This window comes from Astatotilapia calliptera, chromosome 15 (assembly GCF_964374335.1).
Source record: "Astatotilapia calliptera chromosome 15, fAstCal68.1, whole genome shotgun sequence".
Classification (NCBI taxonomy): Eukaryota; Metazoa; Chordata; class Actinopteri; order Cichliformes; family Cichlidae; genus Astatotilapia; species Astatotilapia calliptera.
The window spans coordinates 19,412,421-19,425,158 of record NC_137436.1 but is presented as its reverse complement, the minus strand read 5'-3'; the positions used below and the strand labels follow the sequence as shown (position 1 = coordinate 19,425,158).

General features: G+C 40.2%; 1 protein-coding gene across 2 annotated transcripts in view; it reads right to left on the bottom strand.

Moving 5' to 3' along the window:
- The window catches only part of LOC113037346 (exostosin-1), a 342,532-nt gene that overhangs the window by 263,908 nt on the left and 65,886 nt on the right, over window positions 1–12,738 (bottom strand). The gene's annotated exons all lie outside the window — the stretch shown is intronic.

Here is a 12,738-nt window from a genome sequence, read left to right as displayed (position 1 = left end):
GTTTCATATGCAAAACAAATTATTGCGCTAGCTTACGCGGTTCAGGTTCTACAGGGATTTAAAAATAGTTACACAAAACGGAGCGTGCTGCTCTGACCGGCTTTAAAGGGTTAACAATGACTTTAAAAAATAATATAAAATAGTGTGCAACACCACTGAAGTTTTTTTTTACCTCTCTTTTCAACCAACGGCAGTCACTCTCCTCTCCGAATAACTTCTGCTTAGCTTTCCGAGCTTCCCTCGGGTCCTCTTAATCAGCAGTCCTCAACCTTTTTTGCGCCACGGACCGGTTTATGCCCGACAATATTTTCACGGACTGGCCTTTAAGGTGTCGCGGATAAATGAGGGAGGGGCTAATAATTGGCTCAGTCATTTTTAATGATCGTTGAAAGCCCAGATCGTAATCGTGATTAAAATTCGATTAATTGAGCAGCCCTATTGTAGAGGTGTGATAGGTTTGTAACGTAAACCTATTCGCTGGAACGTTAAGGACAATTTGCTACGCAGCAAAAAGCAAGACACACGTCACCAAAGTTCTTTGGGTCACTCATGCATGAGGGAGACCTACCTGGAGCCAAGTGTCGTTCCACCCACTTAACCTCCGTCAGACTCTCAGCCAGGTTCCCCATAGCACTCCTTTTATTGTGGTTACATGAATATGCATAGGGTCTTACATAGGTATACATCTTACATAGGTATACATGTGAACAAAGAATACTGTGTGTGTGTGTGTGTGTGTGTGTGTGCGCGCGCGCGTGCGTGCGTGGTCAGAGTGTGACCCTATAAAGACTTCCCTAAACCTGCTGGTCTGGAAGTCCAGCAGTTCATCTAAACAAAAGGCACTTAGACTAAAATAGATATAGCTACGTTTATCCTACCATAAAACAATAAGACAAGGTACGACCTCTTCCCATGCTCCCAGGATGTTCTGGAATGCACACCAAGCCTTTGCAGACTGCTAAAGATCACACATCCTATCACTACACAATTGATTATACACCTCTAAGCATATATGGTTAAATATTTCCTAATACAAATGACAATAATAAAATCTAAACCTATCAAGGTGTGTCAACCAATACAGCCCTACAACATCCAGAGCCTTCCACAACTCAGGGCAAATCTCATCCACGCCAGAGGGCCTGCCTCAGTGACCTCACCGCCAGAGATAGACAAGTCATCTACCTTGTACCAGAGTTGAAGTATTCCTTCCACCACCTGACAGTGTCCTCAGTTGAAGTCAGCAACATTCCTCCTGCACTATACACAGTACAGGTAGAGCATCGCTTTCTCCTTCTGAGTTGCCTGACAGTTTGCCAGAATCTGTTCAAGGCAGTCCAAAAGTATTTTTTAATGACCTCCCCTAACTCCTTCCACACCTGAGTTATTGCTTTAGCCACTGCCTGAGCCGTGTTCCCTTTGGCCTGTCGGTACCTATTGGCTGCCTGCAAAGTTCCACAGGGTAACCAAGCCCAATAGGATTCCTTCTTCAGCCCAATGGTTACCTTCACCTCTGGTGTCCACCATCTACTTCAGGGATTACCACCATGAGAGGCACCAACCACCTTGCAACTGCAGCTCAGTGCAGCAGCTTCAGCAATGGACATGGTCCATTCAGACTCAATAACCCCAAGTCATGTAGCATAATTTTGATACATTTTAGCATATTATATTGGACTTATGTAGATCAGGTTGTGGTATTCACAATCACTCTTAGCACTCTTGTTCTGAGACTGTGGTTTAAATTTGCTCAAATATTGCACTGATGATATGCACCTTTATTTAAGCTAAATTTGTCTAGTTTCTTTTACTGATTGTTATGCCAATTAACTAAAATTTGACAATGTGTGACAACTTTAAGAGGGCTGCTGTTCAGGCAGTTGATTGGCACCTCCATGTCATTTTTACTGGCTGTCATCCGAGTCCTTGGCGACCCCATAAATGTCAGGTCAACTCAACGTCACTTCTCTAACATCCACTCTGGTGCGAGAGGACGTTTTCTCTGGTGAACTTGTCAGCTTTATAAGGCTGTTAAAATGATCAAAGTCCCTTTTAGAAACCCTGAGAGAGAAACGGAGATGGAAAGAGAGAGAGAGGAAGAGCTGAAAGAGTGCAGAGCGGGAAGCATGCAGACATACAGTCAGACAGGAGGTGATGGGGAATAAACACAGAAGCAGACTGAGTCGAAGCGTACAAAATGCAATAAGAACACATATTAGTCCTCTGAGAATGACATGACATGGTAATCAAGCCAGGCCCAAGTTGTTGCATTTCATACTAATTGCACTTTGTACCAAATCTTAAGTCACACGCTCGAAGTGATAATGAGCCCTGCTAAAACAAACATGATGTAATCTACAACCTCAAATTGGCAACAGCAAAGAGGATAGCAAGCAGGTGATGGAGTAACTCATTGAAGTCAGAGAGAAAGCTAGAAAGAACCACTAAAGAGCTATTGATGAAAAGCTTTTTGAAGAACACACAAGTTTAAACAGACTGCGCAACAAAATAAGGGCAATATGGTTCAAAGTACCGTATTTCCCGGACTACAAAGCGCACCTGAATATTAGCCACACAAGCTAAAATCAGGGGAAAATTCTGTTTTGTACATACATTAGCCGCACCTGACTAAAAGCCGCAGGTGTTTCAATGTTGACTTATCATATGTAAGAGAATATGCACAAAGGGAATTGTCAGGAAAGACAAACAAAACCAAACAAATCCTCATTGTCAGTTTCAGAGTCGAACACCCTCTGAAGGGCAATGGCGGTGTCCTCCTCTCCATCATGCAGCAGTCCAGCCCTTCGAAATCCGTTGGTGATCATGGATGTTTTCACACTTTTCCACGCTGTCAGAATCCACTGGTGGAGTTGAGCATAACTTGTTTTTTGCAAGTTTATCGCCGCTTGTCATCCACGACTCCCGCTGAACGCGTAGCGCTACTTTGAAGTTTGTTTTTCGCGCTACTTGTACGGCACTATGTTGCCTGGCAGATGGACACGTGACCAACATACCACTCTTGAACCCCGATACTGTGTATCTGATCACATGCCCTTCCGCCAGGCAACGTAGTGCCGTACAACAGTGGAACAAACAAAACAAATTGTCTTACGATATGACAAAAATCATGGACAATCCATAGAAAAGCCGCACCTGACTAAAAGCCGCAGGGTTCAAAGCTTGTGCAAAAAGTAGCGGCTTATAGCCCGACAATTACGGTATTAAGATAAATTTTACTGTCGAATAGCTACATTAGTTCTTTATACACATCTGCTAAAAACTACCAAAGAATTGTATCTTTTTTGTTATCCATTTATACTCAGTCTGTTTTTTTCTTATTAATCAAAGTGAAGGAAGCTTTAGGTAGTCATAATGAAAATAAATAATAAAATTTTTAATTTTACTGGTCTAAAAACAATACTTTTGTATCAACTGGTAATTTCACATTGGCTCCATTTATAGTTTTAGTTTTTGATTTTTTTTACAGTGATTTAAGTTACACAATTTTAACTTGTATGTCAGTTTGTTGAGAAACACATCATTAACATTTTGAAATGTTTGAATAACAACTCAACACAATGTCTGGACTTTTAACTATTTCCCACCATAATTGTTTTACCATGTTTATCCTGAAAACAAACCAGGCGATACCAGACACATGTTAAAGTATAACTGTGTGAGTTTAGCTCAAAAGGAAACACAGTGACTGAGCTTAAAAATGTATGAGGTATTTGCTTTTCCATTTGTACTGCACGTCTGTCTCTTTATGTAGGAACTAACAGTGGTCAGTCATCATGCTTACATTGGATTTTCACTGATACTGGTTTTCCATCACTTTTATGTCCTGATGAAATCTTACCCCATGTTGAAATAGGTCGGATTTGGTGGAACAAAGTTAAGATGAGAATGAGTGAGGAAGTGCATCTTCAGTGACATTCTGGCGATCATTAGCTGATATGCTTTCAACATATAATCCACAAGCTCAGAATAATTATCTGCTTTGTTCTTGCCATGAAAATTCTGGACAACCTGCATGAATGCTTCCCATGCTGCTGATTCAGTTGGCTTCAATTTCCTTTTAAACTCATGGTCAAGCATCAGTTCACAGATGCCAGGTGAAACACATCAAACCTTCCTTTATTTTAGATTCAGTTTTCTTATCTTATTTCTTTAATGCTCAAACACATTTCAATCCAGTTATTCAAGTTGGACCTGCACTTCAATCATAACTATAAAAACAGGGCATGTTAAAATGAAATCTATTAAAGTACATACAAAAGAATCACAGAAGCAAAATGCCTGTTGACCAGTGTTATCATTTGACATGAATCAAGTGTGTTGTTCTAATAAAGTAATATAAATAACATCCAGAGATGCATGAATCTTAGACTATTTTTTTTACAACTTTTTGTTATTTCAGTGACTACATCAAAATGTTTACAAAACTGCCATCATTTTTATTCTCCTGTTAGTTTTTAGAATGAGTTCTAAAAATTAAAAATAACCACTAAACACCTTTGTATATGTTTCAGTGGCATTACATGTTCAAAATGCACTATAGGAGTTTTAATTTGTAGAGATGGCATAATAGCAATAATATGTGATAACAAACTGAATTATATTTATCACTAATATTACACAATATATTTTCCTTGTTTGATTTGTAGTTTTAAAGTCTGTGTCAACAACAATAAACAATTTAAATTGTTGTGATAATCCAGTTTACCTGTAAAGTTAATGTGGTCTAATTTAATCTAATCAAGCCAAATTAGATTAGAGTATATCAATGTAAATTAGAGCAGTTTCAGTTTCAATTTTATTTTTATAGCACATTTAAAAGACCCAGGTACATCAAAGTGCTTCACAGATGAGCCGCATTTGCGGGGTTACAGCAGTAAAGGAGCAGGAAAATACTGTTATCAGCAAAAGAAAGTACATTTATAAATTGGTGAAGTGGCAACAAGCATGAACCGGGGAAAAGTTAAAAACTAAGTTGTTTGGAAGGCAAGCTTAAACAGGTGGGTTTTTAAACGTGATTTAAAGGATTGGATGGATTCCGACGCACGGACATCAATCGGCAAGCTGTTCCAGAGTTTTGGTGCGGCAAAAGCACGATCCCCCTTACTCTTCCGTCGAGACATTGGTTGCATTAAGAGCCCGTGGTTAGAGGATCTGAGTGCTCTCGTAGGGATGTATAGGTCAAGGAGGTTGATTAAGTAGCTGGGTGACAGGTTATTTAAAATTTTAAAAGTGTATAAAAGGATTTTAAAAACGATACGCTATTTGACGGGGAGCCAATGAAGGTTGGTGAGGGTGGTTGGGATATGGTCATGTCTTCTGGTGCCGCTTAAAAGGCGTGCTGTGGCATTCTGGACTAGTTGCAGGCATTGGATGAGGGAAAGTTGGAGGCCTAAATAAAGAGAATTACAGTAGTCCAATCTTGAAGTAACAAGAGCATGAATGAGCTTTTCAAGGTCATTATGTCGTAAGTAGGGCATTGCCTTGGAAATTTGACGTAGTTGGTAGAAGCTGGTTTTCATCACTGCAGCCACTTGCTTGTCTAATTTGAGGGAACTATCCAGCACTACTCCAAGGTTTCTGACAGTAAACGAAAGATCGCAGCAAAAGAGTTTTCTGGCACAACTTCACCTGCTTCCAAGGTGCATGGAGAGGATAAAAGAATTCACAAAGCAGGAACTCCAGCAACACTTGAGGGAAGATGAACAACTTTAATAATAGACCAACGCGTTTCGGCTTGTGGCCTTCATCAGGGTCATCATCAGTAAGCAAAAGATGACTGGCATAGGATCCCAAGGTATCCGATAGCTGTTTCAAGGGCATGTGACTGTCAAAAATGATATTTTCTGTTTTCTTTTCATTAAGGGTGAGAGAGTTGTGCAGTAGCCAGTCTCTAACATCACCCAGGCAGTTTAGCAATGGCAATAGCGGGGACTGGAGATCCAAATCCAGAGGAAAATAGATTTGGATATCATCCGCATAACAATGGAAAGAAATATTATCATTTCTGAAAATTTGTCCCAGGGGTAGCAGATACAAAGAGAACAGCGTAGGACTTAACACAGACCCCTGGGGCACACCACAACAGAAGGGTGCGGAGGAGGAAGAATGATTCCCCATAGAGACAGAGAAAGTCCTCTCAGCTAAGTATGATTTAAACCATGAAAGTACTTTAAGACCAACTACATGTTCAAGCCTTGAAAGGAGGATATCGTGGTCAACCGTATCGAAGGCAGAAGAGAAGTCTAAAAGAACTAAAACCACAGGACGCCCTGCCTCAACAGTTACAAGGAGGTCATTAAAAACTCTCAGTAGGGCTGTCTCGGTGCTGTGGTGAGGTTTAAAACCAGAGCAGATCAGAGGAAATTTGCTAGTGCTTTTCACATGTCAAAAGCAAGAGAAGAGATAAAGGGATAAAATTATCACAAAACAGGAAAAGGAAGGGACAAATAACAAAATGGAGAGATCTAAGCACTTTAATTATTTGTTCTCTCTGATGTTATCTGCTTTAAGTCTATGTGATTTATTCAAAGAGTTCAGAAAAATTAGTAAATAAATTACCAAGTCTTGACTTTTCCTCAGTGGGAGCATCACTCTCTCGCAGGGCATTTGCGGGACTCCATTTTTAATGAAGAATTTTTACTTTCTCTGTTTATTATGTGCAAAAAGGCCTGTCTGCAAACCAGTAGTGTGAAAAGCAGTAGTCTGATAGAGAGGCAAAACTGCTACATCACGAACTATAGGGCAGGTAGAATTATATGCATGATGGTACTTGCAAAAGTGGTGCTCTAGTGTATTTCTCTACACAAGGATATGTTTGTACAGCAGATATATACCTTTTCATAGAAGAGAAAGAGAGAGAAATGTAATTTATTCAAAAGAATCAAAAGCCTGGTCCCTGTACTGGTCAATGTAAAATAACTATGCACAAACACATTAAAAAAAAAAACTTTTTCTTTTGTTCAAAATAATTCTCCATATAAAAACCATGTAAACATTAACAGTAACATCCAACCCATGAATCCATGAGATGAGTGCAATTACTTTACTTATTGATCAACCTTCCTTTTAAACTGCACAAGCAACCAGCTGTGCAGGTTTCTCAGCTATTGTCAGATTGTTTTCTCTCTCTATTACCAGATTTATAGGGTTTTAGATAGGTTAGCTTGGCATTATTGTCATAACAACAGAGCCAGTGTTGGGAAAAAGCAAAGCCCATGTTAAAGGTAAATCAAGCTACAGTATGAGCCAGGCTGTTCAAAGGTCACAACACAACACACATGGTTGTGTCGGGTCCTTTGGGTTACAGTGGTGGCGAAACCCAGGCTCCCAGTATGTCAGAGCCCCGACCCGCGCAGCCAGTAAAGGCACTGGCTCAGATGGTAGCTGAGCTGGCTGGGATGCATAAAGACCAGCCGGCCATGCATCGGAAGCAGCTTAAGGAGCTGCAGCCACATACCGAGGGGCAAACAAAGGTCTTGGAAAACCTTGTCACTCGGTCTGGCTCATAGCCGGTGACGCTACATCACATGGCAGGGGCTTCATGGAGGTGTTCTAGGCTACCACAGAGGAGTGCCGGTGGCAGTCCAAGGAATGGGCTCTCCAGCTGCTGTCCGGGGAAGCCCAGGTAGCACTGCTGAACACTGTGGTGCTGGAGCAGTTTGTGGAGGGGCTCCCAGTCAGGATGGTGGAGTGGGTCCACTACGACCAGGCGGCGAGCCTTTAGGCTGCAGTGACACTGGCCGAGGACCACCTTGCAGCCCACATTGCACAGACCCTGGTCCACCAAACCCTGGTTCACCCAGGACAAATTGCTGGAGGCAGAGTGGTGGAGGTGTAGTCTGTGAATGGGAACATTCAGAAATATCCCTTGGTGCCGGTGGAAATTGGATAATGGGAAAAAACTCACTGAGTCACTCATTCAGACTGAAGGACGTGGTTAGTTTGCGCCTGACACACCCCTTAATTTTGGGGACAGATTAGTGTGATGGTGCGGTCACGGCCCTACAGGTTATCAGAGGACAAAAGACCAATTGTGCAAAAAGAAAATAATGGAAATTTTAAAGCTGGGAGTAATAGAAGAGTCACATAGTGATTTGTATAGCCCCACAGGACTACAGGATTTTTCCCTTGTCTGCATAGTCCAAAGGAAAAAAACGGTGTTCTGCACTCCATACAATTTGCACCAATTTGTCACACTTCCCCCTGCCACTTTCCAGTATCTGACTGAACGGGTGCTGCGTCCGCACGCTGCATACGCTGACACCTACCTGGATAATGTCATCAACCATAGTGACACCTGGGCGGAGCATGTGCAGCGGGTTGCCGTGGTCCTGGAGTCCCTGAGACGGACAGGGCTTAAGGCCAACCCGAAGTAGTGTTCGGTTGGCTACCTGGCCTAAGTTGGGTGGTGAGGGTGTGTGATGGGGTGTGGTTGGTGGCTCAGCTGCAGGGGAGGAGTGGAGCAGTGGGTTCAGGGTGTGGTGTCGTGAGGCTGGTCTGTCACAGCTGGCGAGCATCTTCTAATCATGCCTTTTCTATTTTCTAAACACAACACACAGAGTCGTGTGGGGTCTTTTGGGTTACACAGGCCATCTGCATGCCATTCTCTCTCACGCTCATGCTTTTACTGTCAAATAAAGACTGTAAAAGCCAAAAATAAATCTTTAAAACAACAAAAATAAAAAAGCATTAAATTTGTGTTGACCCAAAGTAACACACAAAGGAGCCTAATAACCAATTTATTAAAAATAATCTATATAAGTAATTACATAGGGTACATACACGAATCACAGCACTGAAAACATGTAGTAGATTATTTTGTCACACTGAGCTGTGGATAAACTGCAAATTTATTTGGTTTTCTTAAAATGTACCACTACACTACAGCTTTTAATTTGAAAGTGACCTGTCAATGCGTTTTTGTCACTTGATTCAGAGAGTTTAATTTTCATTGCATTGAGTCTCCCCTTAAGATTTTATCTTATCTTAATCTATAACCACCATAATTTAAAAAGATCTTAAACTAAAAAAAAAATAACACGAGGTTCAGACACCTCAATTTAATCAGTAGGCCAATACATACAACATGTAAGCGTTAGATCTGTTTTAATCATTCCGCACACGATACAAATGATCTCACCACCACATTGTTACACTGACTATATAAAGTCTACTGTATATTTACAGCAAGAGTATGGCCCAGGACCTGTATTGTTCTCAAATCAATGGCTGATTGATTTGTGAAACAAATAAATGATATTTGAATTCATTGCTATTACTAGCTCCGCACACTCTGTCCCTGAAAGTTTCCTTTCTTCCCATTTTTTTTTCCAGGCACTAAAGTATTTATTTCAATTTTAATTTATTTTCATAACAGTCATTGCCTTGTTTCCATTAGCTTAATTGGAGAGTCAAAACAAAAAAAGTTAATTATATTAGCAGGAAACTAATCCAATAGCTCACAAATTGCTTAGGAGGAAAAGTGTTGCTATTTCTGTTATTAATACAATAAATCATGTGTTTAACATTTTAAACTAATAGAAAATATAAAACTGTAGCTCAGCCATCCACTGGCGGCCCCCTTGTCCACATCTCTCTCAACATATCATCATATATTATGAAGGTGATACTGTCTGTCAGTATGATTTGGAGAATATAATATATTGTCATTTTAATATGTTTGTCTTGAACAGGTCTCTTGAACAGTTAAAGAGTCAAGAGGAATCGAAGAAAACTAAAACTGTATGTTAAAGGTTACCAGAAGCTATCATTCCACTGTTGTTTCATTGGCAGAGAATCTGAACAAGCGTGGTGTAACTGTTTGCCTCTTCGACGTGGTAATAATTAAATGTAAGACTTGTTTGTGTTCTCCAGGAGAAAACCCTTGTGTATTAAATTGGTATCAATATTTTGTGTTAAAATTCTACAAACAGCATGGCAGAGCAGAAGTCACATGCCACTCTCAAACAAAGGCAATCCCCTCCTGGAAGAGTTTCCACTCTCTCTTTTCCTGGGTTAAAGTCCCAGCAGGACTCTCTGTGTGCTTCCTCTCATTTGTATCCCACCATAATCCTTCCCTCAGCTGTTGAAGCCAATAAATAGTGCTGTCAGGGAGAAAGCACAGGCAGGGGAGTGAAAATGTTCACTCTCAATGAGGAAAAACACTGCCCATGGTAGTTAAGCCAACAATGAATTGCTGGTTGAAGTTTTTGGTTGGCAACGCAAGCAGGATAAGGAGGAAGGGAGGGAGAAACACACACTCACACATACACATAGCATTTACGGCAAAACAATCAACCATGAACAGTAAACATCAGCAAAGAGCAAGCATCAGCCTAATATGCATAAACAAAGCCCCAACAAAAATCCCCTCAGTGAAATATGAATTATGAATTAATATGAATTATAGCCCTGCAGGACTGCAGTCTCTGCTCATTAATCAGTGTTTTCAGTGGAAAGGGAGAAATATACCCGATTCCTGAGTCAACTCAACTCAGAACAGGTATGCACACATACAAATTTGCAATCACGTGAATCTATGAGAGCAAGCAAATTAGATTTGAAATCACTTAACTGCTTTCAGTCAGTGTGGTCGTTTACCTGCAAACAATGCTAACAATGCTACCACTGAGGTTTGTTTTCTCTATTTATAATATTCTGAATCAAAGCTTTACATACCATCATAATAGTCATTCATACATTGCAAAGTACATGTTCCAATATGAAATGTATAAGTGCAATAACTGCTCTGTTGTATTGTATAAGGTTGTAATTATGTCTATAACATGTGCAGGCACCTCTAGGATTGTTGTGAATATTGTTATACTCAGTCAACAAATCTAAAGTAGGAATCTGCTCGGTGTGGTAAATTGATAAATTGCACATTGGTTGCATATTCTTGTGATATGCAATAAATAGCAGGAGATTGTACTTCACATACTGTTTTCCTTTGAATATTACTGATAACTGATAACTGATTTTGCATCATTTTGCTTCTTACACTTGATAATGTTAATGTTTGAGTGCTCGCAACAAAACTTTTGACATTAAAAGTTTTGATTGTATATATCATGGACAGAAGTTTGCCTTTAAAAATGATCTGTTATTGTCACAATAACTCGTGGATACGTTTATGTTTATGCTCTGCCCGACTCAGATCAACTGGTTGTCATGTCTGTGGCAATCTAAACATGTGTTGCCAACAAGTTATAGATTGTCATCTGGTGCACAAACTATGCAAAATCAACACTAATAACATGGTTAAACGGTGTTTCGTCCATCATTTCTTTACCAAATACTACTAATACTAAATACTATAATAATACTACTGATTGCTTTGGCTTGTTTCCCTCCCCTCAGCCACAACCGGTCATGGCAGATGGCTTCCCCTCTCTGAGTCTGGTTCTGCCAGAGCTTTCTTCCTGTTATAAGGGAGTTCTTCCTTCTCACTGTTGCCAAGCTTTTGCTAACAGTGGGTGGTCTGAATGTTAGGGTTTTCTCTGTATTTTTTGTAGGGTCTTAACCTTAAAATTAAAAGCCCATTGAGGCAACTGTTGTAGTGATTTGGAGCTATATAAAATAATTATAAATGCATTTTAATTGAATTGAAGTGAACTGAAATTCTCTTTTCATCTTTGGTTGCTTTGGTTGTCTTAATCATGTGTACCATGGAAGTTCAAAGCTCTCTCTTTTAAATTCTGTTACCTTCAGATCACGGGGCTATGATCTCATTAACTTGACTTATCAAATTGATCGTTTTGCCAAGGGTGTCTGTCAGTGCTCCCAGTGTGCAGAAAGACTTAAGTGCGATTGACAGTATAAGAAGCAACTGATCAACACGTCCAGAAATTGCTTGCACAGGCAAACAAAAATTTGTGACCTTAGTTGTTCTGTTGTATCTTTTGTTGGGAAAATCCATTCTGGACAAGAAAAGCGAGGAAAATGAACTGTTGCCCAGGGATAAAATTAAATAAGCTTTAATTTTACTGCTCAGCTAAATATAACAATAGGTTCACAAAAATCATTCCCTGATTTAAACACTGGCCCCATTTTCTGAGTCATGAGCATACCACAAGCACTCACAGATTCCTCTTTAGCTCATGTCCTCCAGAGAGTCCCAGCTGGGGTCTTAAGTGCTCTTCCATTACTGTGATAACTCAGGTGAACGTCTTAAAATAGACCCAGCAAGCACCACAAGGCAGTCAACAATGATCTAAACTCCAAGAGCCCATTTTGCCCAGAATTCAGTGTGATCATTCATCATTACCTGAGCACAATAAACTGTTGTGTGGCATGCAGTGCATAAAGAACACTACAAGTTCTGCAAGCAAAGACTATCAGTCCCTTGGAATTCAAGCAAGTTGCAAGATGTGTGGCATTGTGATCATGCACTATGGGAGTAAAGAGGTCAAGAAGAACCTGTGGAGTCGCTCAAAAGAAAAAAAAAAGCCAACTTTGCACTTGGATGGTTGATGAAACTAGAAAAACAGCTGGGGGGCTTGAGCAATGAAAGCCACAGTGACTGTCTGTAGTTTCATCAAGGACGCCATCTTTATCAGATAAATAAATAATCTCACCTTTTCTCACAACAGATATTTTAATGTGTCAGAACACACAGCCAGCACAAGGATTAGTTAAAGATTAACAAGGAATCTATTCTATTTAAATACATTGCTGTGCAAAAGTCTTCAGAAACCCCTCATTTCTCAATATTTTGCT